The sequence below is a fragment of the Triturus cristatus genome, chromosome 12 (genome assembly GCF_964204655.1).
Source record: "Triturus cristatus chromosome 12, aTriCri1.1, whole genome shotgun sequence".
Taxonomy (NCBI): domain Eukaryota; kingdom Metazoa; phylum Chordata; class Amphibia; order Caudata; family Salamandridae; genus Triturus; species Triturus cristatus.
The window spans coordinates 565,377,269-565,404,001 of NC_140595.1; the positions used below are offsets into that span (position 1 = coordinate 565,377,269).

At 49.4% G+C, this 26,733-nt stretch overlaps 1 long non-coding RNA gene across 1 annotated transcript in view; it reads right to left on the reverse strand.

The window, feature by feature from the left end:
- The window catches only part of LOC146776272 (uncharacterized), a 207,894-nt gene that overhangs the window by 143,484 nt on the left and 37,677 nt on the right, over positions 1 to 26,733 (reverse strand). The window contains exon 3 of the long non-coding RNA XR_014972164.1: positions 7,597 to 7,679. This is a non-coding gene — a long non-coding RNA (uncharacterized LOC146776272). The remainder of the gene's footprint in view (positions 1 to 7,596; positions 7,680 to 26,733) is intronic.

Genomic DNA, 26,733 nt, shown 5'->3' on the forward strand with positions numbered 1-26,733 from the left:
ACTGTTGGGGACAGACAGCTCTATAAAACAGTCCAAGGAACAAATACAGGTGGTTTCTGTTCTAGAACTGTTTTCCTGTCGAGAACAAACTCCAAAAATCAGCTGAGCACCTGAGGGACAACCTTGGTTTGTGCATTAATATATGACATTACAACATACACCATTACAACGCATGCTTTTTCAAAGCAGTTTTTACAACGCGACAACCATTACAACGCTTGTAGATAGGGATACATTGAAACTACCATTATAATGCAGACTAGTACAACGCATGTATTTATAACGCATAATGGAAAGTAATTTACAATATTAATATAGTTGTTTCTTTTGTCACCGACCCTCTGGGACGGGATGCAAAGGAAACCGGGGTTTTGGGTGGGGGAGTGTATTAATACCCGGGCATTAACATTAATACTCAGGTATTAATTTAAATACTCATGCAATAATTTTAAAACTGGTATATTAAATAATACATATTTTTTTTTAACTAAAAACAGTAACCCAAAAATAAAATTACACATTGATGTAGATATAGAACACTTTTTCAGAGAATAAAAACACTAGAGTCAATTTTAAAAACAGCATACACATACAAGGCATTGACAGGATACAAAGCAAGATGACATTTTTGTCCTTTAACTATTTCTACAACATTAGGCAAGCCATCCTCTACTCAAAAAGGATGCCATTCTAAGAGGGAACAGGAACAAGCTTCAAGAATAAGTCCAAATGTACCCCTACTGCTGCCATGACACCTAACGAAGTGTTAACATTTGAGCAGGCTATCCTCAAAGAAGTGAACCACACCAGCACGAACCATCATTTTGACAATTTCTCGCGTACTAAGGAACATCGCTGATGACATTACCATCATTCTCAAACCAGCAGACAAAGGTGGCGCCATCGTCATACAAGACAAAGGGACCTATGACACGGAATGCCTACGCCAACTTGCTGACAACAGATACTATCAACCCATACAAGAAGATCCCACGAGACGCTTGACAAACAGAATACAAAGCCTGACCGTTGATGCGGAATCAGAGGATTGGATCACACACGATGAAACGGTTTTCCTCAACAAAAGAGATCCCGCATCCCGTATTTCTACTGTCTCCCCAAGATCAACAAGGACACTACCCCGCCCCCTGGGCGTCCTATCGTATCAGGGATTGACTCCTTACTCGATCCTTTGAGTCAATTTTGAGATTTTTTTCTACGACCCTTGGTGACCAGCACCCCCACCTACCTGAGAGACACTACAGAGATTCTGAACCTGATACAACAGTTCGAATCACCGGAGTCAATTGACCTGCTCGTCACTTTAGACGTAGAAGCCCTGTACACTAATATACCTCAGGACGCAACTCTTACAGTCCTGGAACATGCTCTGCAGGACCTTGATCCCTGGCCTTACATCACCCCCATATCTTTCATCTGCGATTGTGCCACCATTGCCCTGAAAGAGAACTTCTTTGCCTTTGACAACAAACTATACCACCAGATACAAGGTACTAGTATGGGGAGTACCTTCGCGCCGAGTCTGGCCAGTCTTTATATGGCCAGCTTTGAAGAGGAACACATCAGAAAACCAACCAATTCTTTTGCGAACAATATCCTGCTATGGCGACGTTATATTGATGACATCATAATTTTTTGGAAAGGGGGCGAAGAAGACTGCTCTTCCTTTTTCAACTGGATGAATACCATCAATCCTTTCCTAAAATTCACAGGCACCATGTCACGACAATCAATCCCTTTTCTAGACCTTCTCATCTCCCTCAAAGAAGGTACTTTGATGACAACTAACTATAAACAACCAACGGATAGGAATAGTCTCCTTCTCTACCAGAGTCATCATCCAAAAGCACTAAGGGACAACCTTCCTGTTGGACAATTTTTACGTTTGAGAAGGAATTGTAACACACTTAGTGAGTTCGAAACTCAAGCGGTTGCCCTCAAAAAGAACCTGTCCGAGAGACAATATCCCAACAAGATCATCAAACTGGCTCATAAAAGGGCTAGGAATAATCATCGAGATGCACTGCTAGAAACAAAAACAAAATCCGACATCAACACTCTCACATGTGTAACTTCCTTTACTCCCAATTCAAACAGAATTCAGAAAATAGTGAAAAAACACTGGCAAATACTGAAGACAGGCTCCTTTGACCCAGGCCCTCCTCCCTTGTTTGCGTTTAAACGTACACAAAATTTCAAAAATATATTTGGTACACACCCGTCCCAAAAACATCACCAGACCACAACAGACATTATGGACACTACCCCCAGTAACGGGTCATTTCCCATGTGGCTCATGCACAGCCTGTCCACAAACCAAAGTATCCAAGGAGCAAGATTTAGGACTCATTAGACCCTGGCAGCAAAGACGCCATAACAACTGCAACTCTAAAAACTGTATATACCTGATCACACGCCCCTGCAGATACAAATATATAGGAATGACAGCAAGATCAGTGAAAATTCGCATTGGAGAACACAAGAGCACGATTCGTTGCAAAAGAACGACGACCCGCTTACAAACCCACTTCTTGGAGAATAATCACCCACCAGAGAGCCTTAAATGGACTGTTATAGAACAGAACCCACTATGGACACCAACAGCCCTGTTCAAGACTGAACAACGCTGGGTGTTTAGACTAAAAAGTAACATCCACGGTCTAAACGACAATATACCATGGAATGACCTTCCATCTTAAACGCAGCATCTCTTCTGTCGTAAGAATATCAGTCTGAGTACCCTCACTCTAGACACCTCACGGTCCATGTATTACCTGATTTTGAATCATTCAGTGCACAAGCCCCAGTCAGTCCTGTTATACACCACTGCCCAGCTGTTGACTATGAATCGTGCACAGTTATTCTACCCTACCCATACACTGACATAGTACAGAACACGCACTCCTTTGGTGTCTCTCCAGTTATCCAAACGTGCGCACGGCGATATATGCCCACACAAGGGGTCCTTACATCATCTGTAGTATGAGGAGAAAACTGCCCTGAAAACACTGTCCTCTATTGACTAAAGTAAGTGTATGTCAAACATGAAGCACAATTTGTTAGAAAACAATGAATTAGCACAAGTGAAATTAAATCATTTTTTATTTTTTTTCCCCAGAATTTGGAAAATCATCCAGCGATATTTCCCACCTTAAATAACTAGAGTAAGTGTATATTTCAAATAATAAATGGTTGTTAATTATATAGAAAAAAATATAAGTCTAATTCAAAGTTTGTAATTTCCTTAATCAATTTTAATATAGTATATTTATAATGATATTACAATCCAAGAAAACATAGAGAGGCAGCTGGTCAGTGATGGCGGGCAATAATACTATTCCAACTCCGCAGGGTGCTTGCCTCAGGGAAGGTACTGGTCAGTGGTGGGGGGCAAAAATACTATTCAAACTCCACAGGGTGCTTGCCTCAGGGAAGGTGCTGGTCAGTGGTTGGGGGGCAAAAATATTATTCTAATTCCATGATGTGCTTGCCTCAGGGAAGGTGCTGGTCAGTGGTGGAGGGCAAAAATATTATTCTAACTCCATGGTGTGCTTGCCTCAGGGAAGGTGCTGGTTACTGGTGGGGGTCAAAATTACTATTCTAACACCACAGGCTGCATGCCGCAGGGAAGGTACTGGTCAGTTGTGGGGGGCAAAAATACTATTCTAACTCCACAGGGTACTTGCTTCTGGGAAGGTGCTGGTTAGTGGTGGGGGTCAAAAATACTATTCTAACTTCACGGTGTGCTTGCCTCAGGGAAGGTGCTGGTCAGTGGTGGGGAGCAAAATTACTTTTCTAACACCATAGGGTGCTTGCCTGAGAGAAGGTGCTGGACACGGGTGGGGGCACAATTACTATTCTAACACCACAGGGTGCTTGCCTCAGGGAAGGTGCTGGACACTGGTGGGGGCAAAATTACTATTCTAACTCCACGGTGTACTTGCCTCAGGGAATGTGCTGGTCAGTGGTGAGAGGCAAAATACTATTATAGCTCCACAGTGTGCTTGCCTCAGTGAAGGTGCTGGTCACCGGTGGGGGGCAGGAAACCATCTTCCAAACAGAGGTTAAGCAAACAGAAGGCCTATCACAGGTATATTTGTTAAAAATCCTTATGTTGTAACCAAAACTGAGCAAAACATCTCTTCTAACCAAGCAGAAACTCAAATAAACAACAATCTGTTACAGAAATCCGATTATGATTTGTCAAACTGAAGTAAAAGTGAGAATGTTTTTTAAAACATCTGTTTAAAAATGCACTTTACATTTTAGATCAACCCAAACTCACACATAAGGAAAAGAATTAAAACAGCTGAATCAGTTGTAGAAAAAAATCACTATATCAGCAAAAAAACAGACAGGCAAACCAAGCAAGTTTACTAAAGTGAGGCAAACTACATTTGCCATTAAAAATGACTATTTTTCATTTCAAAGGACCCAACTACAAACCATAGCAGACAATCAAACAAAATATAATCTGCATGTTCGTAGTGCACTCAATAGACAACCTAAACAGTAAATAACCATTTTTTTTACAGGTTGTAATCAATAAACAATGCCAAACTAGATAAGCTTTTAACAGCTATAGAAATTAAAACTTGATGGCAGAAATGTCAACAAACAAACTTGTAAAAATATTAACATTTTCTTTGCAGGCAAAACATTATTTTAAAAGGCAATACACAAAAATTCATTTTTTAATCCTCTTTTACAGAAAACACCACAATGGCATCAAGAAGACAAGCCAGCTATTTAATGTCGCAAAGAGGAAATCGTCTCCTACAATATGGTGGCTATCTTTATTGTAAGGTGAGAGTAACTGAGCCCAGGAGTCATTGGAAGTGTGTGCAATATTACTCATCCCATTGCACAGGCAGATCGATGACTCTTAGAGATACTGTTGAAAAGACCACAGAGCATAAGCACTCTGCCTCTGCAATGTAGATAGAGGTAAGAGAAAACATTAATCAAATGAAATACCTTGCATGCACCTCCAATGAACCCTGTGGCTTAATGTTGAGGGAGGTATTCCAAAACATTCCTATGCATGTAGCTAGTTCTATGCCAACAGTCACTAACTTAAGAAGAATCATTGAAAGGAAAAAACAGGCAAGTAACCCCGACGTGTAACACCCTAAACATTCTCTGATATTAACATTCCTTCTGAACTATCTGTCACTGTTTCTAATGAAACCTTTCTATTGCACAACATCAAAAACCCTCAAAAAAGAATACTAATCTTTAGCACACTCCGTAACCTTTTGAAATTGGAGAGTAGTGATAATTGGATGATGGATGGGATGTTTAAATCCACACCCCATCCATTCACCCAAATATACACTATTTATGCCTACATTAGTAACACTGTAGTTCTCTTAGTGTACTGTTTGCTCCCTGAAAAACAATCCTCAATATACACTGAACGTTTAACAGTGGTAAAATCTAAAACTCAAAACAAATGTCCTAGAGAAGTGATAATTGACTTTGAATTATCAATGATTAACACCATTACTAAAACCTTTCTGTAAACCGAAATTCAAGGATGTCTTTTTCAATTTTCACAGGCATATCGGCGAAAAATAAAAAAACATCCTTAGTTGAAAATTACATATCGGACAGTAAATTGAAATTTGAATTAAAAAACACTAACAGCATTGCGCTTTGTTCCACCTGACAGTGTGGATGAACACTACACGTCAATTACTGAATCAGAGTATTTGACTGCAAATGAAGAAAAATTGGGCACCCTACTATGGGGTCGATTAGGATGTAGGGTGGATGCCAACGCCCGCATGGTGGTGGTGATCCACCCTACATCCTTCCCCGCCCGCCACCCATTTCCCCCCCACCGTAATAGTATGGCTGGGGGACCCCGGCGGACGGAAAGACCGTCCGCTGGTTTTCCGCCGGTCACACAGGTGACCAGGCAGAAAAGGGGCCTGATATGGTGATGGTGTCTGCTTGACAGCGCCATCCATATTAGGAAGGCAGCAGGGAGCAGCCTTTCTGTGGCGGCAACGCCGTCATGGAAAGGCATGCGGAATGGGCTTACGGGGGCCCGTTGTGGGCCCCCAGTGTATTGGGAGGGTGCACATGGGGGGTACCTATGGTACCCCCGTACCCCTACATTGTCATGGACAAGGTGGCAGGCACCACGCGGTGCCTGTCACCTTGTGCATGACAATGCACACAGTGCATTCCCAGCATTGTGGCGGGCGGTGCTGTGAGCACCGCCCACCACAATGCTGGGAATGGAGGATGCCACCACCATAGTGGCGGTGGCATCCTAATTGCAGGTGCGGGACCGTCGCACCACTGGCGGCCGGTCTCAGCACTGCTAGGGTGGCGGGCGGACTAAAGTCTGCCTGCCATCCCGATCGGCCCCTAAATTACTTTGAGGACACATGGATTGGCCATCTAAGCATGTTCGGTCGCAGAAGGAATCCAAGGTTTCCTGTCATATGGTGGAACTGTTACACGACCTGTTTAGAAGGAGAAGCAAACACCAATAATGCCATTGAGGGGTGGCACAACTCCTGCAATAAATCGATTGGCAAACCTCACCCTAACTGTTATCATTTTTGGGAAATTTTGAAGAAGGAGCAAAGTTTCCAAGAAATGAGAATAGTGCAATCATTAAATGGTAGTCTGGACCCACAAAGTAAAAAAAGAACAAAATAAATGTCAGAGAGACTATTGGGACAAATTCAACAGTTTTCGTTGATTGTGGCTTCAGACTACCTAGACAATATTGCACACATACTACATTTCTAACTATGACTAACACCTATTCTATTTGACTTGCCTGTTTTGCATTTTTTTAAATTAATTTTATTTGGATTTCTTTTTTTAAAACATTTTATTTTATTTGGAAAAATGGGATCCTACCTTCAGTCGTCTTCCTCTCTAATAATCCACTTTCCTGCAAGAGTGTACAGCTCTCCAAATGTCCAAAGTGTGTAACCATAATCCACAATTCGATTCAAAGCCCGGGTTTACGTTTAAAACAAATATGCAGGTTGGCATAGCCATTTTTGTATGCAAATCATATGCTGTAAATTATTCTGTGATCGCTAAAATAAACGCATCCCCCCAAAAATCCTGAAAATCTAAACAAAACTGGCAAAAAACGATCCAGCGTAGCAATCCTCTTTCCATCAATTTTCATTCCAATGTGCCTCAAAAACCAAACGATAAGATGATTGGAATTCAATCATTTATTAAAAAAAAAGAGTTTCAAAAATACTCCAGAATACCTAATAGTTTTGTAATGGCGAACAATCCCATCGGCGTAGTTCAAAAATCCACGTGGTTGAAGATCCATGAAAATGCATCTCTTACATATCGAAAAAAAATTACTTCTATTACACTTTCGTTTTTAAATAATTTGAATTTCTTCCCAACAGAGTCCCCTTTTTTTAAACAACTGTTTGATATTTACAAAAATAAACCCCGCCGTGAGCGTACAACTGCTACCTCTAAAGGAATGAAATTGGTGTAAACATTAAAACACACAAATTCATACATACATCAACTCCTTACAATAAAGTATGACTGCCACTATGTCTATTAACTTACCTGACCGCAGCTCTTCCTTGCATTTGATCCTTACTGCGACGCTCCACCAACTGTAGAAACACACGCTCAACCGCGTAAGTCATCTGAAAAAGTTAAAATAAAAATAGGACAACTTCACCCGTTGAATACCATTGGAAACCATGGGAAAAATGTTTAATTTTTTTTTTTTTAAATGTGAATGTACATCTTTTAATTTAAAAAATATATATATATTTTACTAATATATGTATGTGTAATAAAAAATGGAATGTTCATTTTATATTTTTTTAAATAATACATTATTAAGAATCAATTCTCATAAAATTGTTTAAATTGTTGAAATTGTCATGCATTTTAAATTTAATATTTTACTAAAATTACTGTCCCTTGTATTAAAAAATTATTAAACTATTTTTAAAACTACTACATTATCTTTTATTAAAATTTTACATTTACATTTTGGAATTAAAGTTTTACATAGTATAGCATTTTTTTAAATAATAAAGGGCCGATTCCGATAGCCGGTCGGACAGCTGTCTGTAGCCTTACCGTGCGACCGACACGTACCCGGAGCCGGTCCGTCCTGTAGAGTAAGTACGATGGGCATAACTGCCAAAAACATGACCGACACGTAGGCTGTGAATCAAGCCCCATTCTCTGTCTAAGCCGTAACTCCCAAAGAGGAACCGTGTCGCCCGGAAGCAGTATCTATAGCAGTTTCCGGCATGAGAAGTACGATGCGTACTTCCTACACGCCGTACGGGTCGTCACGTACGGCACATCAGAGCATCTGGAAAACAAGCATATCAGCTACGATTCGCGCCACAAATCAATACACGGCTACGAGACGGACCAGCTTGCAGCGGGTATGAGACGGAGCAACAAGCAGCGTGTACGACATGAACACATCATGAATCCCATTGCGCAGGTCATACCAGTACTCTACATCTATGACCGGCTCAGGGACCGACGCCGACGGCGCAGGTGGTAAGTCAGACATCTACCACATAAACAAACGACACATACCCGCAAAATGGCACACACACACAGGGGATCCATACCCTGGCCACTAACAACAGCCCACCATAGGGGTTGCATGGCCAGCAACACTAACACCCCACCCATAGGGGGCCTGTTGCCCATCACTACTGCCACCCCCACCCATAGGGAATATGTTGCCCATCACCCCTGCCACCCCCACTCACAGGGCTTATGTTGCCCATCACCCCTGCCACCCCCACCCATACGGACTATGTTGCCCATCACCCCTGCCACCCCCACTCACAGGGGACCTGTTGCACATCACCCCTGCCACCCCCACTAACAGGGGACCTGTTGCCCATCACCCCTGCCACCCCCATTCTCAGGGGACCTGTTGCCCATCACCCCTGCCACCCCCACCCATAGGGACTATGTTGCCCATCACCCCTGCCACCCCCCTCACAGGGGACCTGTTGCTCATCACCCCTGCCACCCCCACCCCTAGTGCTTATGTTGCCCATCACCCCTGCCACCCACACTCACAGGGCTTATGTTGCCCATCACCCCTGCCACACCCACTCACAGGGCTTATGTTGCCCATCACCCCTGCCACCCCCACCCATTGGGACTATGTTGCCCATCACCCCTGCCACCCCCACTCACAGGGGACCTGTTGCACATCACCCTTGCCACCCCCACTCACAGGGGACCTGTTGCTCATCTCCCCTGCCACCCCCACCCATAGGGACTATATTGCCCATCACCCCTGCCACCCACACCCCTAGTGCTTATGTTGCCCATCACCCTTGCCACCCCCACTCACAGAGGACCTGTTGCACATCACCCCTGCCACCCCCACTCACAGGGGACCTGTTGCTTATCACCCCTGCCACCCCCAACCATAGGGACTATGTTGCCCATCACCCCTGCCACCCACACCCCTAGTGCTTATGTTGCCCATCACCCCTGACACCCCCACTCACAGGGCTTATGTTGCCCATCACCCCTGCCACACCCACTCACAGGGCTTATGTTGCCCATCACCCCTGACACCAACACCCCTAGTGCTTATGTTGCCCATCACCCCTGCCACCCCCACTAAAAGGGCTTATGTTGCCCATCACCCCTGCCACACCCACTCACAGGGCTTATGTTTCCCATCACCCCTGCCACCCCCACCCATAGGGACTATGTTGCCCATCACCCCTGCCACCCACACCCCTAGTACTTATGTTGCCCATCACCCCTGCCACCCCCACTCACAGGGTTTATGTTGCCCATCACCCCTGCCACACCCACTCACAGGGCTTATGTTGCCGATCACCCCTGCCACCCCCACCCATAGGGACTATGTTGCCCATCACCCCTGCCACCCCCACTCACAGGGGACCTGTTGCCCATCACCCCTGCCACCCCCACCCATAGGGACTATATTGCCCATCACCCCTGCCACCCACACCCCTAGTGCTTATGTTGCCCATCACCCCTGCCACCCCCACTCACAGGGCTTATGTTGCCCATCACCCCTGCCACACCCACTCACAGGGCTTATGTTGCCGATCACCCCTGCCACCCCCACCCATAGGGACTATGTTGCCCTTCACCCCTGCCACCCACACCCCTAGTGCTTATGTAGCCCATCACCCCTGCCACCCCCACTCACAGGGGACCTGTTGCCCATCAGCCCTGCCACCCACACCCATAATATGGGTGATGTGCAACACATCCAGCATACGCAAACATCAGGTATGTCTGCAAAATACATCCCCCATGACATCATGACAACAGTGTGTAGTCTGTGACAAATGCCCACAACCGTGATTATGGCTACGAGCATACAATGTAAGTAACAGCACATGTGTGACCAACACATGAGTGTGACATACACAAGGCAAACATCACCATAGCACTGCGCCAATGAAAAAAGAACACCCCCTCACTGTGTAGAACAAAAGTTAAGTGTGGGCCTCCAAACTGCAGCAGATGTTGAGCATTGTGGTGATGTGGTCTAAACCCCCCCCCCCCCCTCATCACAGTGACCAAAAGGTAAGTGTCATCATGGTCAAAGCTGCAAATAACAAACAGCATGTATGAACCCTGCTCCGAACACATTAAACACTTCTGGGGTGAAGTAGTGTTTGTGTCCCATTCCCACAGAGATGTGGTGAGGCTAACAGTGCTGTGAAAACATAACACACCCTCGGCCATGTGCAGACAGGCACCACACATGGGGGCTGACAATGCATACAGTGTACAATGACACAAGAGCAGAAGTGACCATCACAAAGCATACACATATCTCGAAAATAGACACACTAACCAAAACAACCTGTGTAGACTGTAGGTGTCAGCTCACAAACTCCCATTCCGTGCCAGCAATGGCACCTAACAACCAGGATGAATGTGGCACAATGATGTGATATGACTCACAGGGACAGCAGGCAAAATCACAGAAACGGCATCCAGACAATGGCCCACGACAGCAATACCAATGCACTGATGCAGATGCACAATCACAAACAGGCACCCTCACACTGCACATCTGCCACAACATGTGTGTGTGTGTGTCTCAGTATCCCCAGGCAACTACACAACACATGAGGGGGGTTGAACCACAGTGACACAGATGTGGACACAGTGCCATACAAAAGTAAACCATCATTGGGACACCCTCAGTGGCCAATCAGGCGTTGGGAGATGAGAGGAAGCACAACAGACACATGTGACACAAGCTGGAATGAACACCAACTAACACAGCAAGAGACTGACACACAACACCACTACCCCCAGGGAACAGACAGTGGGGTGACACAAGCATGCATGACACCTCCACTGTGATGACAAAGACAGATGTCATACAAACTGGGAAACCCAGACATGTGTCCTGTGCCACAAACGTACATCACACATACACAAATCACTCAGCATGGCCCCTCATCCATGGACAAACGGGACTAGGGGACCATCCTTGCAAACATTCACATCAGTCCACCATCAACACCACACACCTGAACTGCAACAATGTGTATCTGTGAAGTCCACTTGGACAGGTGACATTGCACATGCACCCATGACAAACAGAGGAATGTTGCCAGGAACTAAGGTGCACACACACATTACACAAGGACTGTTTACAACCCTGGGGAATGACAGACACACTGCACAGTATGCGGTACATGGCCATGACCTCACAGGTCATGTAACCTTCAGAATCCCTGCCACAGTCCCAGGACTATGCAGATGCCAAGGAGGAACACAAGGCACCCATGCTGACACCTGCCAGCCTCGCTGCCGTGAACCCGACAAGTGGGAGCAGTCACACACACATACACATGTCTCAATCACTGAAAACTACCACCTAGGGACAACTACGTGATATTGCGAAAAAACAAGTGCCTTGAGGAACCCTGACTGTGTCCCATCTGTGTCTGACAACATCGTCAACACTCAGAACTGACAAATCACAATGATACAACAATTAACAGTAGTGTGTCATGCACCCACACATCTTGTAGCCCATTGGAAAAGTAGTGGGATGAACCCAGTACCACTCATGGGGGCAGGCCAGGCACCGCAGGGACAGGATCAGGGTGCAGCAGAAGGAGGCAGTGAAGAGGTGGGGGATGCAGGCGAGACACTTGCAACTGCAGTGGAGCTGACTGAAGTGGTAGGTGCTGTCACAACTGTGGTGCACAAGTCAGATGGGGTGGGTGCCGGCACAACTCCAGTGGGCAGGTCAGATGGAGTGGATTGGCTCACCACTGTAGTGCCCAAGTCAGACGGGGTGGTCGTTGACTCCAAAGCAGTGCCTACATACATGGGAGCGGAATGGGGGACAGGGGAGGTCGGCAGGGCAGGGGGGGACACGGTCCCCACATCAGTGGTACCAACTGTCTGACCAGGTGTGGAGGAGCAAGTGTTAGGGGGGATTGCCTTAGCATTTTGGGGATGGTGTATCTGTGTGTGGGGGAACCCGGGGCAGGGAGTGGCGGGGGAACCTCTGGAGTGGTGGCCTGGGGGATGGAGGACGGAGACTTTGCCTTGGAGCTGCGTGGTGGTGGGGGGGTCTTGCTCTTCTTGCGCTGGGGGGACTTGCGGGTGGGCGTCTCGGTCTGACTGTGCCTGGGGGAGGGTGTCCGGGTGTGAGGGGCACTCCCTTCTGTGTGTGGGGACTTCCTCTTTCCCTTGTAATCAGGATCTGCAGGGTCGGTGGGGAAGAGGCCAAGGTCACAGAGGAAGAGCTTCTGGGGGGATGGGGTTGCAGGTGAGGCAAGGGAAGGGGGCTGGGAGGGAGAGGTCTCAGAGGACTGTGGAGTGGTTGTGGATGTCTGTGTGTGTGTCAGCAAACAAGCCCCTGTGAGTGTGGAATCAGTCCCCTGCGCTAGCTTGTGTGCACGTCTAGCCCTTGGTTTGGGGGTTTCTGTGGGGCAGACATGAAATGCCCTCCATGAATGACACCAGTTGTGTCAACAGACCTGTGTGTGCATGGAGGACCTTCAGCATTGACGTCTGCCCTACATGGATCTGTCAAAGTAAGTCCACAGACTCCTCACTCAGGGCAGCAGGGGACACAGGGGCAGGGGGTGTGCTGCCTGGCACAAAGGAGACAGGCTCACGAACACGGGAGCCCACAGGGACCTCTGGGATGGGAGCCGATGGGAGGGGGGTGGTGGTGCTGGTGGTGGTGGTGGTGGCAGAGACAGCCTCAGTAGCTGGTGTTTGGTGGCTGCTGACACCCGCCTCCACAGGGGAGTCATCCTCAGAGCTGCTGTGGCCTTCAGCTGGGGGGGATGGTGCTGACGACTCCTCTGTGTGGCTCAACTCGCCCTCCGTGCCCCTGGGTCCACCTGACTCCTCCCCTTCTGTCCCTCTAAGGCTCTGTGGCTCCTCCTGGTCCGTGGAGCTGTCTCCTCCTGTGGCCGTGGATGTATCTGGATAGGAATAGGAAGTAACAGAACAACATCAGTCACCTGCACCGACTGCACATACTCCAGTGAGTACATCACATCACAGGGCAAGCCCTGGCATCATCAGCTGAACACAGCTCAAAATGCCAACACTGTTTAGGATGAGATAAATGTCATTCTCAACATCAACCATGGCACACATATCCCTCCTTGACTTTCACACATATGTCCGTTGCATGTTGGATGCTAACACACCAATGTGCCAACATGCACCACCCACACATTAGTTGTACATGCAATTGAACATGTAGGAGTATGTCACTAGACACACAGCACATCTCTTGCGACTGACTCAGTACAGGTGTCCGGATGAAGGGATGGGCAGAGACTCATTTCACATGCTTGGGATGCATGCCAGCAACACACACTATGATGTACTCATGTCCTTATGAGCAAGGCCACAATGGGGTGCATGGTGCACTCTTGAACACAACGCAGGCTCACTCATAGCAAGTTTAATGCCATGGCACTGGGATGCCCTGAAAGTCAGTCAACACTGTCTCCTGTCACAGGGGCAGGGCATCCAGACAACAACAATATGCACTGACTCTCAATCCTAGCTGAGGGGTAAAGCTGACTCTGCAGATGACCGGCGCACTTGCCTATCCCATGCAAACAACATATCCAGGACCCAGAAGACCCCACATCATGCAAATCATTCATATGAGTCTCAGCAAACACAAATCCATGTACATTAACACATCACAGTCTGCCATGCATGTAACCCAGCTGCATGAGGGACACAGTTGCATACACCATTGTGCGTCAGATGATCACACACCTATATGTCACACAGGTTTTGTCTCCCACAGTCACATTGCAGATGTCATTCTGACCCTCTGAATCATGGACACCCCAGTTGTACGTAGCAACAAGCCACACCCTAATGACACAGAGGCAGACACCTGAGGGCACATGTCACTAAGCACAACCTGTAATTTCATACACAGGAGTGGGATTACAGAGTGTTTCTGAATGCCCTTGAGGGGGCATGACTGGGCAGGACTAAGTGAAACAGTGTTTTGCCCCGGACAGTAGCCAGGTGGCTAAGCAATTGTGACATACTTGATATACATACTCCTGATGCCCAAAAATTGGAGTCCCCTGCTGCATGGTTTTGTTTTGAATACCCCAGAAACATGTTGCGAGTCAGACCAGCAATTGGTACACATCTCAAGGGCACACCCAGTTCACATGTCAGATCTCAGGCATTGTGTAAACAATTGACCCACCCATGAAACACACAACAGAGTCACGGGAAGTGATGCTGACTGGTACCTGAAACATAGCTGACTGCAGGGACACAGTGCCCTAGTGACACAAGCAACAGACTGTAGGGGCCACACCTGTGGAACAGATGAGGAGGGTGCATCACACAGATGAGGGACCTGATTTTGGGACTACAAGACCTATGTAATGTGGAAGTGTGACCTGGACAAAAGACTGCTATTTGCATGTCAGGCATAGTACACAGATCAGGCATGGACTTACCCCCTTCCTGCTGCTGTCTGGCCTTCAGCTGCCTATCCAGGTCCGGGAAGACCACCACCAGTATCTGGAGCATGTGGGGAGTCAGGGTCCGGTGTCCGCCCCTCCTGCGTGGAGGTGACTGCTTCAGCTGGACTCTAGCTATCCTCCGGGTCCAGCCCCGAAGGTCCTGCCACCTCTTCTGGCAGTTGCGGATGCACCACTTGTAGACCCCCACAGAACAAACAGCCCGGGCGATGGTCAGCCAGATCTCCTGCTTCTGGTGGGCATCAACCTGTGAGGATGACAAAGTGAAAAGTACATTAACACACATGCCTCACATTTGTGCAGCACACAATTGGATATACATGTCATGATCACAAAGGGAAATAAATTACACAGGTAGTGCAACCATGGGGAATGACAACTCACATGCATGTCTGACATGTTAACAATGCCTGGATAGTTTAAGCTTGCAACAATGCACTTTAGCAGCAGGAAAACTATTCATTACATGTACCTACACACTTTGGTGGATGAAAGTAGTCAGTGAGAATGCTTGCCACTGGTGTACACACTGCTAGTACTGCTAGTCAGACAACATGCATAATTAGGACCCTTCCTGCAAAGAAGCGCTGTTCCTGTGCTGTTGCTGTCTGGCCACTTCGCCACGCCTCGCGGCCCCCGCTTCGCGGGAGCCGCTCGTAGGCTTAGACTCTCTCTGGGGAACATCCTTTCTGCCTCCCTTCACGTGCTTTGAGCACCAACGCGCCCCTTGCAAGCTGTCATCTGGTCAACAGGGGTAGAGGCGGGACTGCGAGGACCAGCATTCCTAGCGGCGTGGATCGGCCGCAGCTGGTCCTCTTCCCGCCCCCTCCTCCTCCTCTTTAAAATCTGTGTGGAGTGAGTGAGCCTTGGGACCCTTCCTGCAAAGAAGCGCTGTTCCTGTGCTGTTGCTGTCTGGCCACTTCGCCACGCCTCGCGGCCCCCGCTTCGCGGGAGCCGCTCGTAGGCTTAGACTCTCTCTGGGGAACATCCTTTCTGCCTCCCTTCACGTGCTTTGAGCACCAACGCGCCCCTTGCAAGCTGTCATCTGGTCAACAGGGGTAGAGGCGGGACTGCGAGGACCAGCATTCCTAGCGGCGTGGATCGGCCGCAGCTGGTCCTCTTCCCGCCCCCTCCTCCTCCTCTTTAAAATCTGTGTGGAGTGAGTGAGCCTTGGGACCCTTCCTGCAAAGAAGCGCTGTTCCTGTGCTGTTGCTGTCTGGCCACTTCGCCACGCCTCGCGGCCCCCGCTTCGCGGGAGCCGCTCGTAGGCTTAGACTCTCTCTGGGGAACATCCTTTCTGCCTCCCTTCACGTGCTTTGAGCACCAACGCGCCCCTTGCAAGCTGTCATCTGGTCAACAGGGGTAGAGGCGGGACTGCGAGGACCAGCATTCCTAGCGGCGTGGATCGGCCGCAGCTGGTCCTCTTCCCGCCCCCTCCTCCTCCTCTTTAAAATCTGTGTGGAGTGAGTGAGCCTTGGGACCCTTCCTGCAAAGAAGCGCTGTTCCTGTGCTGTTGCTGTCTGGCCACTTCGCCACGCCTCGCGGCCCCGCTTCGCGGGTGCCGCTCGTAGGCTTAGACTCTCTCTGGGGAACATCCTTTCTGCCTCCCTTCACGTGCTTTAAGCACCAACGCGCCCCTTGCAAGCTGTCATCTGGTCAACAGGGGTAGAGGCGGGACTGCGAGGACCAGCATTCCTAGCGGCGTGGATCGGCCGCAGCTGGTCCTCTTCCCGCCCCCTCCTCCTCCTCTTTAAAATCTGTGTGGAGTGAGTGAGCCTTGGGACCCTTCCTGCAAAGAAGCGCTGTTCCTGTGCTGTTGCTGTCTGGCCACTTCGCCACGCCTCGCGGCCCCCGCTTCGCGGGAGCCGCTCGTAGGCTTAGACTCTCTCTGGGGAACATCCTTTCTGCCTCCCTTCACGTGCTTTGAGCACCAACGCGCCCCTTGCAAGCTGTCATCTGGTCAACAGGGGTAGAGGCGGGACTGCGAGGACCAGCATTCCTAGCGGCGTGGATCGGCCGCAGCTGGTCCTCTTCCCGCCCCCTGCTCCTCCTCTTTAAAATCTGTGTGGAGTGAGTGAGCCTTGGGACCCTTCCTGCAAAGAAGCGCTGTTCCTGTGCTGTTGCTGTCTGGCCACTTCGCCACGCCTCGCGGCCCCCGCTTCGCGGGAGCCGCTCGTAGGCTTAGACTCTCTCTGGGGAACATCCTTTCTGCCTCCCTTCACGTGCTTTGAGCACCAACGCGCCCCTTGCAAGCTGTCATCTGGTCAACAGGGGTAGAGGCGGGACTGCGAGGACCAGCATTCCTAGCGGCGTGGATCGGCCGCAGCTGGTCCTCTTCCCGCCCCCTCCTCCTCCTCTTTAAAATCTGTGTGGAGTGAGTGAGCCTTGGGACCCTTCCTGCAAAGAAGCGCTGTTCCTGTGCTGTTGCTGTCTGGCCACTTCGCCACGCCTCGCGGCCCCCGCTTCGCGGGAGCCGCTCGTAGGCTTAGACTCTCTCTGGGGAACATCCTTTCTGCCTCCCTTCACGTGCTTTGAGCACCAACGCGCCCCTTGCAAGCTGTCATCTGGTCAACAGGGGTAGAGGCGGGACTGCGAGGACCAGCATTCCTAGCGGCGTGGATCGGCCGCAGCTGGTCCTCTTCCCGCCCCCTCCTCCTCCTCTTTAAAATCTGTGTGGAGTGAGTGAGCCTTGGGACCCTTCCTGCAAAGAAGCGCTGTTCCTGTGCTGTTGCTGTCTGGCCACTTCGCCACGCCTCGCGGCCCCCGCTTCGCGGGAGCCGCTCGTAGGCTTAGACTCTCTCTGGGGAACATCCTTTCTGCCTCCCTTCACGTGCTTTGAGCACCAACGCGCCCCTTGCAAGCTGTCATCTGGTCAACAGGGGTAGAGGCGGGACTGCGAGGACCAGCATTCCTAGCGGCGTGGATCGGCCGCAGCTGGTCCTCTTCCCGCCCCCTGCTCCTCCTCTTTAAAATCTGTGTGGAGTGAGTGAGCCTTGGGACCCTTCCTGCAAAGAAGCGCTGTTCCTGTGCTGTTGCTGTCTGGCCACTTCGCCACGCCTCGCGGCCCCCGCTTCGCGGGAGCCGCTCGTAGGCTTAGACTCTCTCTGGGGAACATCCTTTCTGCCTCCCTTCACGTGCTTTGAGCACCAACGCGCCCCTTGCAAGCTGTCATCTGGTCAACAGGGGTAGAGGCGGGACTGCGAGGACCAGCATTCCTAGCGGCGTGGATCGGCCGCAGCTGGTCCTCTTCCCGCCCCCTCCTCCTCCTCTTTAAAATCTGTGTGGAGTGAGTGAGCCTTGGGACCCTTCCTGCAAAGAAGCGCTGTTCCTGTGCTGTTGCTGTCTGGCCACTTCGCCACGCCTCGCGGCCCCCGCTTCGCGGGAGCCGCTCGTAGGCTTAGACTCTCTCTGGGGAACATCCTTTCTGCCTCCCTTCACGTGCTTTGAGCACCAACGCGCCCCTTGCAAGCTGTCATCTGGTCAACAGGGGTAGAGGCGGGACTGCGAGGACCAGCATTCCTAGCGGCGTGGATCGGCCGCAGCTGGTCCTCTTCCCGCCCCCTCCTCCTCCTCTTTAAAATCTGTGTGGAGTGAGTGAGCCTTGGGACCCTTCCTGCAAAGAAGCGCTGTTCCTGTGCTGTTGCTGTCTGGCCACTTCGCCACGCCTCGCGGCCCCCGCTTCGCGGGAGCCGCTCGTAGGCTTAGACTCTCTCTGGGGAACATCCTTTCTGCCTCCCTTCACGTGCTTTGAGCACCAACGCGCCCCTTGCAAGCTGTCATCTGGTCAACAGGGGTAGAGGCGGGACTGCGAGGACCAGCATTCCTAGCGGCGTGGATCGGCCGCAGCTGGTCCTCTTCCCGCCCCTTCCTCTTGTTTTTTCCTTCATAGCTTGTGTGGACAACGCGCACGCGGGACGCGCGCGGGGCAACGGCCGGGGCGAAGACCGGGCTAAGAGCGGGCCGTTTGAGGCCGTTCGAGGACGGTAGAGGACGGCCCTGGCCCACCCCCCTTATTGCTCCTAACCTGCTTGTTATTGTATCATCGTGCTGAGACAGGTTAGCTTAAACTGAAGCCCCCTAGTTAGTAAGTCGAGTGACGACCCTGATCTTATCGCAAGCACCATGAGTACTAGGATGACACGTAGCAAAGCCTCCAAAGGTGGTTCACAAATCTGTGGCCCTATGGACGACTTCATCACCCGCACAAATATAGCCATCGATGAAGAAATATCTAAACTTCAAACCCGGGTATCCCTAGAATTGGTAGCTGCACGTAGGCTGTCCGAGGTAATTGCCCTCTCGAAAAAATCATCCCTAGGACATATAGCCTCTGCTGTCACTCCAGCACGCCCTGCCCGCCCAAATAGTATTACCACCCAGGTTGATTTACACCAGCCCCGGATTACTTCCACCCTCACTCCGCCCTTAGAACAATCTCGCATTACAGAAGAGCTAAGTTTCGCTGCACCTTCTCACGCCCAGACCCCCACCCTTAATCCCCTTTCCCAAGTATTCCCAACTACTTCCCGTGTTAGTGGTGCACAACCCAAAAGAAAACGCCAATCACGCTCAGCCTACTCTCGTATAAAGGCAAAGGTCGCAGTCTCCCGCCAGCTCACAATGACCAACACTCAGGCATGTAATGCTTTACCTGAGGGTTCCTCGAGCACACAGTCAGTATGCCAAAGTATGGGAGAGGGTCCAGCCAACACCACCCCAGTAGACGAGGGGGCGCAGGTACAAGACCAGGGAAGGAATGATAAGGAATTTATAGATCAAGTCTGGGAAACATTAAAAAAACTTCTCTCACCACTCGACTTAAGATTGTCTAGGATAGAAAACAATCTACTCGAGATGGAGAAGAGCATTATTGCTCTGGCCACTCTTGGCCTGAGAAGTCTCGAAAACCAGGGCGTGTCCTTATCTGACCCACTTTCGCCAGCCCCTGTTTTGCAAGCTGAGCAGCACCCCCCACCAGTACCTGTTGCTGTAAGGCCTGTTCCTAAGCCGAGGACTGTGGCTGTGGATCAAGTTTCCATAACCGCTAAACCTCAGGCTACCAAACCGCAGATTCCCACACGGAACTCTAAGCCTGGAATAGTAAATCCAAACCTGGTAGCATCCGCCAGACCCCAGCCTGCCGAAACCCAGGGTCCTCGTCCAAAAGAAAATTTTGGAGGAGGCTATATAGACCTTCCACCAGAGGCCAATGACTATGTGGTCGTGTTGACAGGCGTCCCTGTGATTGGCACTGACCAACACGAAAACCACTGGTCATTGAAAAATAAAACTATGCACTGGCTTAACGTCAACAGACCGATTCCCAATGGCAAAAGAAGCCGAGTAATGATGGTCCGTAGAATACCCTGGGTGGGCCCAACCAAGAAATCTAAGCAAGGGGACTGTGTAGTTGTAACTTTTGAAGACCCACATACGGCGCACCATATCTGTTCCTGGCCAACTAGTGAAGATTCTTTAGTCATACCAAGGCCGCTATCCTATTTTTACCCCCCACGCCAATTGCATACCCAAGCGGATAACTGGTCCTTGGTGCAGCACCACCCATGGAACACCCATCCCATGAGGCAAAAGAATACTCTTTTACACTGGAATGGCCTTTCAACCTACAATAGATTTGGAGGCCTGGAGGAGGTCGATTGACTTTCTATGTTCCCAGCATGCCCACAACTAGAAAAAGCATTGTCTCCACATGTTATAGACATAATTGGAAATCCAACCAACGGCCCTCCAACTAGCCAAGCCGGGCTTCTGACTCTCTTGCCCCGGGCCATGGAACCGATCAAAATGGCCATTTTAGATTGCAAAAGAGTGGAAACGAGGCCAGACAGCCCCTGTTCGATCCCCCCTCCTCCAGTACAATCTAATCCAATGGAGCTCGACCTGCCTGTTAGAGTTGCCTCCCCAGGCGATTCTTCACTGAGGGTCTTAAGCTGGAATGTGGCTGGCCTTGCACGTAACTTTGATAACCCGGAATGGAACACCTTCCTGGCACCCTATGACATTTGCTTGCTACAGGAAACATGGTGCCAGGAACCTAGACATAGAGTGGGGTTTTCGACCTTCTATGTTCCGGCTGTATGTCACCAAGGTTCTAAAGGACGCCCATCCGGTGGTCTTCTCATCTGGATCAACATAGCACTAGACCTCAGTGTTTCTCAAAGGACCACCGAAACACCTGACCTTCAATGGCTAACAGTGCACTACAAAGGGGGAAGTAAACTAGAACTATTTAATCTCTACTTAAGGGGCATTAGGAACGGAGGATCTCTAAACTCTTTAGGCTTAAGCAACTACCTGTCTGCCTGTGACGCCGACTCTCTCGTCCTGCTGGCAGGCGATTTTAATTGCTGTTTTGAGCCTTTAGCCAAAGAAGATATTCTGGATACCAACGAGGAGGATAACAGGAGGGGCATCCCTATTTTGAACCTCGAACCGATCCCTAAATGGACACAAAAGGCGATCGATATAAATGCTCTTTGCATGGAGCATAACTTGAGAGCAACGAATGGGCGTTCTAAATCAGATCCCATGGGTGCCCATACATACAATAGGACGGGCCACTCATCCAGAATTGACTTTGTTATGCTCAACTATAACCTCTGGCCATATCATCAAGACATGGAGGTTATAGAGACCTGTGACAGCGACCACAACCCTCTCGCTTTAACCATTTCTGTCCCCTGGCAAACTGGGTCTCAAGAAACCACTAATCAGTTATGGAAAGCTTCACATGAGATTCTTCCCTCAAACTGTGGCAGACGTCTTAAATGGGCAAGAGTCTCAGCGGATGAGGCTAGGATGTCACAAGCTGAAACCATCTTACTAGAGGCTGAATCTAGGCTTGATAGCACGAATAGCGATAGCAAGATGTTTTTATCGTTATTTACGGAGACTGTAACGGCACTAAGTGGGCTGTTCACCATTCCCAAACCCAGCTCCAGAACTGCTTCAAAGGGGGCCCTGAGAACAAGTGAAAAGTGGTTCACAGCCAAGTGTCGACTTGCTAAGGGTGATCTTGTTGCTGCAGTAAAAGGAAAAGACAAAGCTACCATCAGGTCTGCAAGGAAACTTTATAGGAAAACTGTGACTGAGGCCAAGCGGACATATGATTTCAACTTTTGGTGTGACCTAACGGAGGCGAGCACAAGGAAAGATGCTAAGGGGTTCTGGGACTTGCTAAGATCAAGAGTCAAGCCCATTGATCAACAACTGACTTGTAATATCCCTGGCGTTGCCTGGTTTGCCCACTTTTCGAAATTGTATTCGGCTCAGACAGGGCCTCCGCAACCAGACCCGCTCCCAAGGCTCAGTTCCACAGATCTCCCACCAAATGAAGTCCTATTTACCACCTTGGAAGTAGAGAAGGCAATCAGGTGTATTGTTTCTAACAAAGCGGCAGGACCTGATGGGATCCCGGGCGACTTGATAAAAAATAATCCCCCATTTTGGAGCAGACTAATTGCTGCTCTTCTTAATGAGGTTATGTTGGGGGGGTCTTTCCCTGACTCTTGGAGGGGCGCTGAAGTAGTCCCCATTTTCAAGAAGGGTAGCAGGGAAGACCCAGCCAATTACCGCCCCATCAGTTTGCTGGATTCGACGCAAAAGGTAGCGGGGAAAGTGGTATTGGGCAGGATTCTGGAGTGGGTGGATGAAAATCAGATATTGTCTGATTTCCAAGCGGGTTTTAGATCAGGGACAGGCACCGTCGAGCAGACATTCCGCTTTTTAATGCTCTATTGGAAGGTAGTGGTGCTAGGAGGGGGCAGCTTATACTTAGTCTTCATAGACTTAAAAACAGCCTTCGACCTGGTTCCAAGAGCATTATTGTGGAAGGTCCTTGACGAGTTAGGTCTACCTCCCTATTTGTTGGCCTTGCTGATAAAATTCCATGAAAACACCTTTGCCCAAATCAGATGGGGTGCCCAGGGAGAAAAAACCCCGTGTATTCCAGTAGACAGGGGCGTCCGCCAGGGGTGTGTGCTTGCCCCCACTCTGTTTTCGCTTTACGTCAATGGAGTGGTGGAGCACCTTCTTCAACATCCTGCAGATGCACCATCCCTGGCTGGAAGGAAAATCCCGACGCTCCTGTTTGCGGACGACACCCTCCTGATTTCGAAATCACCTGCAGGCATACAGTTATTACTTTCCAGCTTCAAGGCCTTCTGTGACACCAAGGGACTGGCCATAAATATTGGCAAGACTAAATTTCTTGTCCTCAACCCCCCTAAGAAATCTGTTAAGCCCCCCACTCTAGACTCTGTCACATTAGAACGGGTCAAAGAATTTGACTATCTAGGCATACGTCTTTGTGATAGTATGAGCTGGAAGGCCCATCACCAAAAAGTGTTTCTAACCCATAAGAGGGTTGTTGGTGCTTTACTTAAAGAGCAGCGTGCTTCCTCCATAAAACCTATTGGGGCACTTCTTGATATTTATAGGGGTAGGGTTGTGAGTGCAGCACTGTATGGCGCAGAACTTTGGGGTACCCAGAGAGTGGATACTTTGGCCCACCTAGAAAATAAATTTCACAAAGATCTGATGAGGCTACCCCAGAGCACCCCCACAATCCCCCTCTTGCTGGACGCAGGTACTCGTCCAATCTGCGAGCAAGCTAAATTACGCCCCTTACTATTATGGTCTAGAATTTGGAACGTCCCCGAACTCCACAGCTATGCAGACGCCCTAAAAGATGTACTGTCCTTACCTGGCTGGCATAAGATCGCCTGGCTCAGAGAGGTCAAGAGGGCATTATACAAGCTCGGTCTGGGAGCTGCGTGGGAAAATAAAACAGCACCTCCTAAACAAGAACTGAAGAAGGCTTACTGGTCTTGGGTGGATAACGAGAGACTTGGTAAATCAAATCACCCAAGATCTGTTGCCAACTTCTTGATGGTTAAAGATATCCCCTCCAGAGAACCATATTTGGACTTGATTCACAGTTCACATGATAGGGCTTTATATTTTAAATTCAGGGTTGGGGTCTTACCTTTATGTCAGTTTACCTCTACCTGGAAACCACCACTGCAAACTGTACCCTATTGCCCATTCTGCGAGCTAAAAATCGAATCTGTCGCACACTTTCTATTTGAGTGTCGAGTCTATATGGCCCCTAGACGGAGGTGGTTGAAGCCTCTTTGTAGGAGCCTGGGAACTCGCTCACATCTGGAAGCTATAAGAATACTGCTCTCAGATACAAGACCCTTTTTTGCCATTTGTTTGGCCAAATTCCTAGGCTGGGCTTGGCGCATAAGATCTGCTAAACAACTGATGATACAGTAAAGTGTCCCTTTTTCATTTCTCATAAATTTTAAGATTATCTCGTGTAAATATGAAATGTTTTTAATGGTAATACGAATTGTAAATTGCTTTGTTTCGACCATTGTTTTTATGCTGTCATGTTTTGCTTTTATGATATGTTTCTATATCGAAATAAAGCTTTACTACTACTACTACTGCATAATTAGGAAGGCAGTGGACAGCACACTCACCTGCTCCCCTGGTGTCCCATAGAGCTTTCTGTACTCTGGAAGGAGCCCGCCCAGCAGGGCCTGGTTCTTCTCCTCAGTGAAGGCTGGGGCCCTCTCCAGTGTGCGTGCCATAGCAGGAGCCAGAGGATGCATAGACAGCATCAGTGGTAGCAGGGATGTGGTCCAGTAGCATGTAGTGCAGGCAAGTGAGCTCCCTGGGGGCCAGCCAGCCTTATATCTGTGCTGCAGAGGCAGACTCTGTGCCATGTGTCCCAAGTGATAGGTCCAACACGGTTCCATCCTATGAATCTGGCCAATCCATTCAAAAGTACGACTCGTACACGCCTTCCGCAGCGTTCAAATCTTCACCTTCATGGAACACTTGAAATTGCAACATTGTTGTAGGCATCCAACTGAATTTCCAGTGCACAACTCGTACAAATTTTAAATCCGCATCTGTCTCCATGACAGTCCTGAGCCAATGGGTGCGCCCGGCTCGTTCAACTAACTGTACAACGCGTATTTTGAATATGCACATGCACCCGCCTCCATATGATTCAATGGCCAAGGCGTATGCCTGTCTCGGACCATGCCTGTCCGACGCGTATGCATGATAGTCACCCACTTCGGACCTCATTGCATTCAATGACAAGGCGTACGCACGGCTCGGTCATGACCCGTGCAATGCGTACGCATTGTCACCCACTTCAGACCTCATTGCATTCAATGACAAGGCGTACGCACGGCTCGGTCATGACCCGTGCAATGCGTACGCATTGTCACCCGCGTCGGACCCCATTGCATTCAATGACAAGGCGTACGCACGGCTCGGTCATGACCCGTGCAATGTGTACGCATGGTCACCCGCGTCGGACCCCATTGCATTCAATGACAAGGCGTATGCACGGCTCGGTCATGACCCGTGCAATGCGTACGCATTGTCACCCGCGTCGGACCCCATTGCATTCAATGACAAGACGTACGCACGGCTCGGTCATGACCCGTGCAATGCGCACGCATTGTCACCCATGTCGGACCTCATTAGTGTGACTATTATACGGATGCAACACACATATACTGGCAATGGACACCTGCACATACCTGCCACACTATAGCATTGGCCACAGTGTCCCATGGCATGTGAGGCTGCATTCCCTGGATGTGTGAGGGGGCCACAGCTGTTTTTTTGTCTTGCACTTTGTGCAGCCACTCCCAGGCTGTTATCTTGTGCATGGGGGCAGAGTCCTTTGTGTGTTGTGCACATTAGCACTGTGATGTGCAATTGGACAGTAATGGGCATGAGTGAAGGCCACAGTGTCAGGTTGGATATGTTTAAGACATGTCACATACACCCTGAGTCCTGGGGGTGATGGCATGTACATCACAGTGAGACCTGTAGCCCCAATACTGATGTGCACCCACAGTCTGTGTGCATGTTGTGTCTCAGATGTGTCTGATCACGTGTTACCAATGGGTGACAGTCTCCACATCCATGTGGTATATGCATCAACCTTGATGGGGTGTGTGTCTAAGAGACGTACATGTAGGGCCGGTAGGAACAACAGTGGCCACTACCTGTGGGACTTAAGCTTGCCTTGTGTTGTGTACGTGCTACGCCATGTCCATTGCTGTGGTGATTTAGCAATACAGGGACCCTGGGTTTCTGCATGGCAATGATCTGTGATACCTGGGAGATATGAGTCCTCATTTGTCACTGGGGTGGGTTTTTTGAACATTGCAGCAGCACATAGGTTGGGTGACACAGCCAGATGATTAGCCCATTGCACTACATGGCACTTATGTGGACATGTGGAATTGAGATGTGAGGTGGTGGTCTTGTAGTTGACATATGTGTCTATGCCCAACAGCACACACCTCAGTACATTGTTTAATGTCATGAACTAGCATGTGATAGTGATCGTGGTCATGGCCACATGGGTGGATGTACTGACAATCTTCCTTTGTGCATCTCTGTACTGCAGGGCACCAGCTGTCCATCGGCCGTTCCCAGACCTTGCAACCATGCAGGAACGCGACGGCATCAGATGGTACCGCTTCACCAGGCCACTGTTTGAGGAGTTAGCGGAGCAGTTGGCGCCACATCTGCTACCTGGCCGGACTTACCCTACAGCACTGACCCCAGAGGTGAAGGTGATGGCAGCCCTGCACTTCTTTGCTACCGGTACCTTCCAGTACACTGACTACTG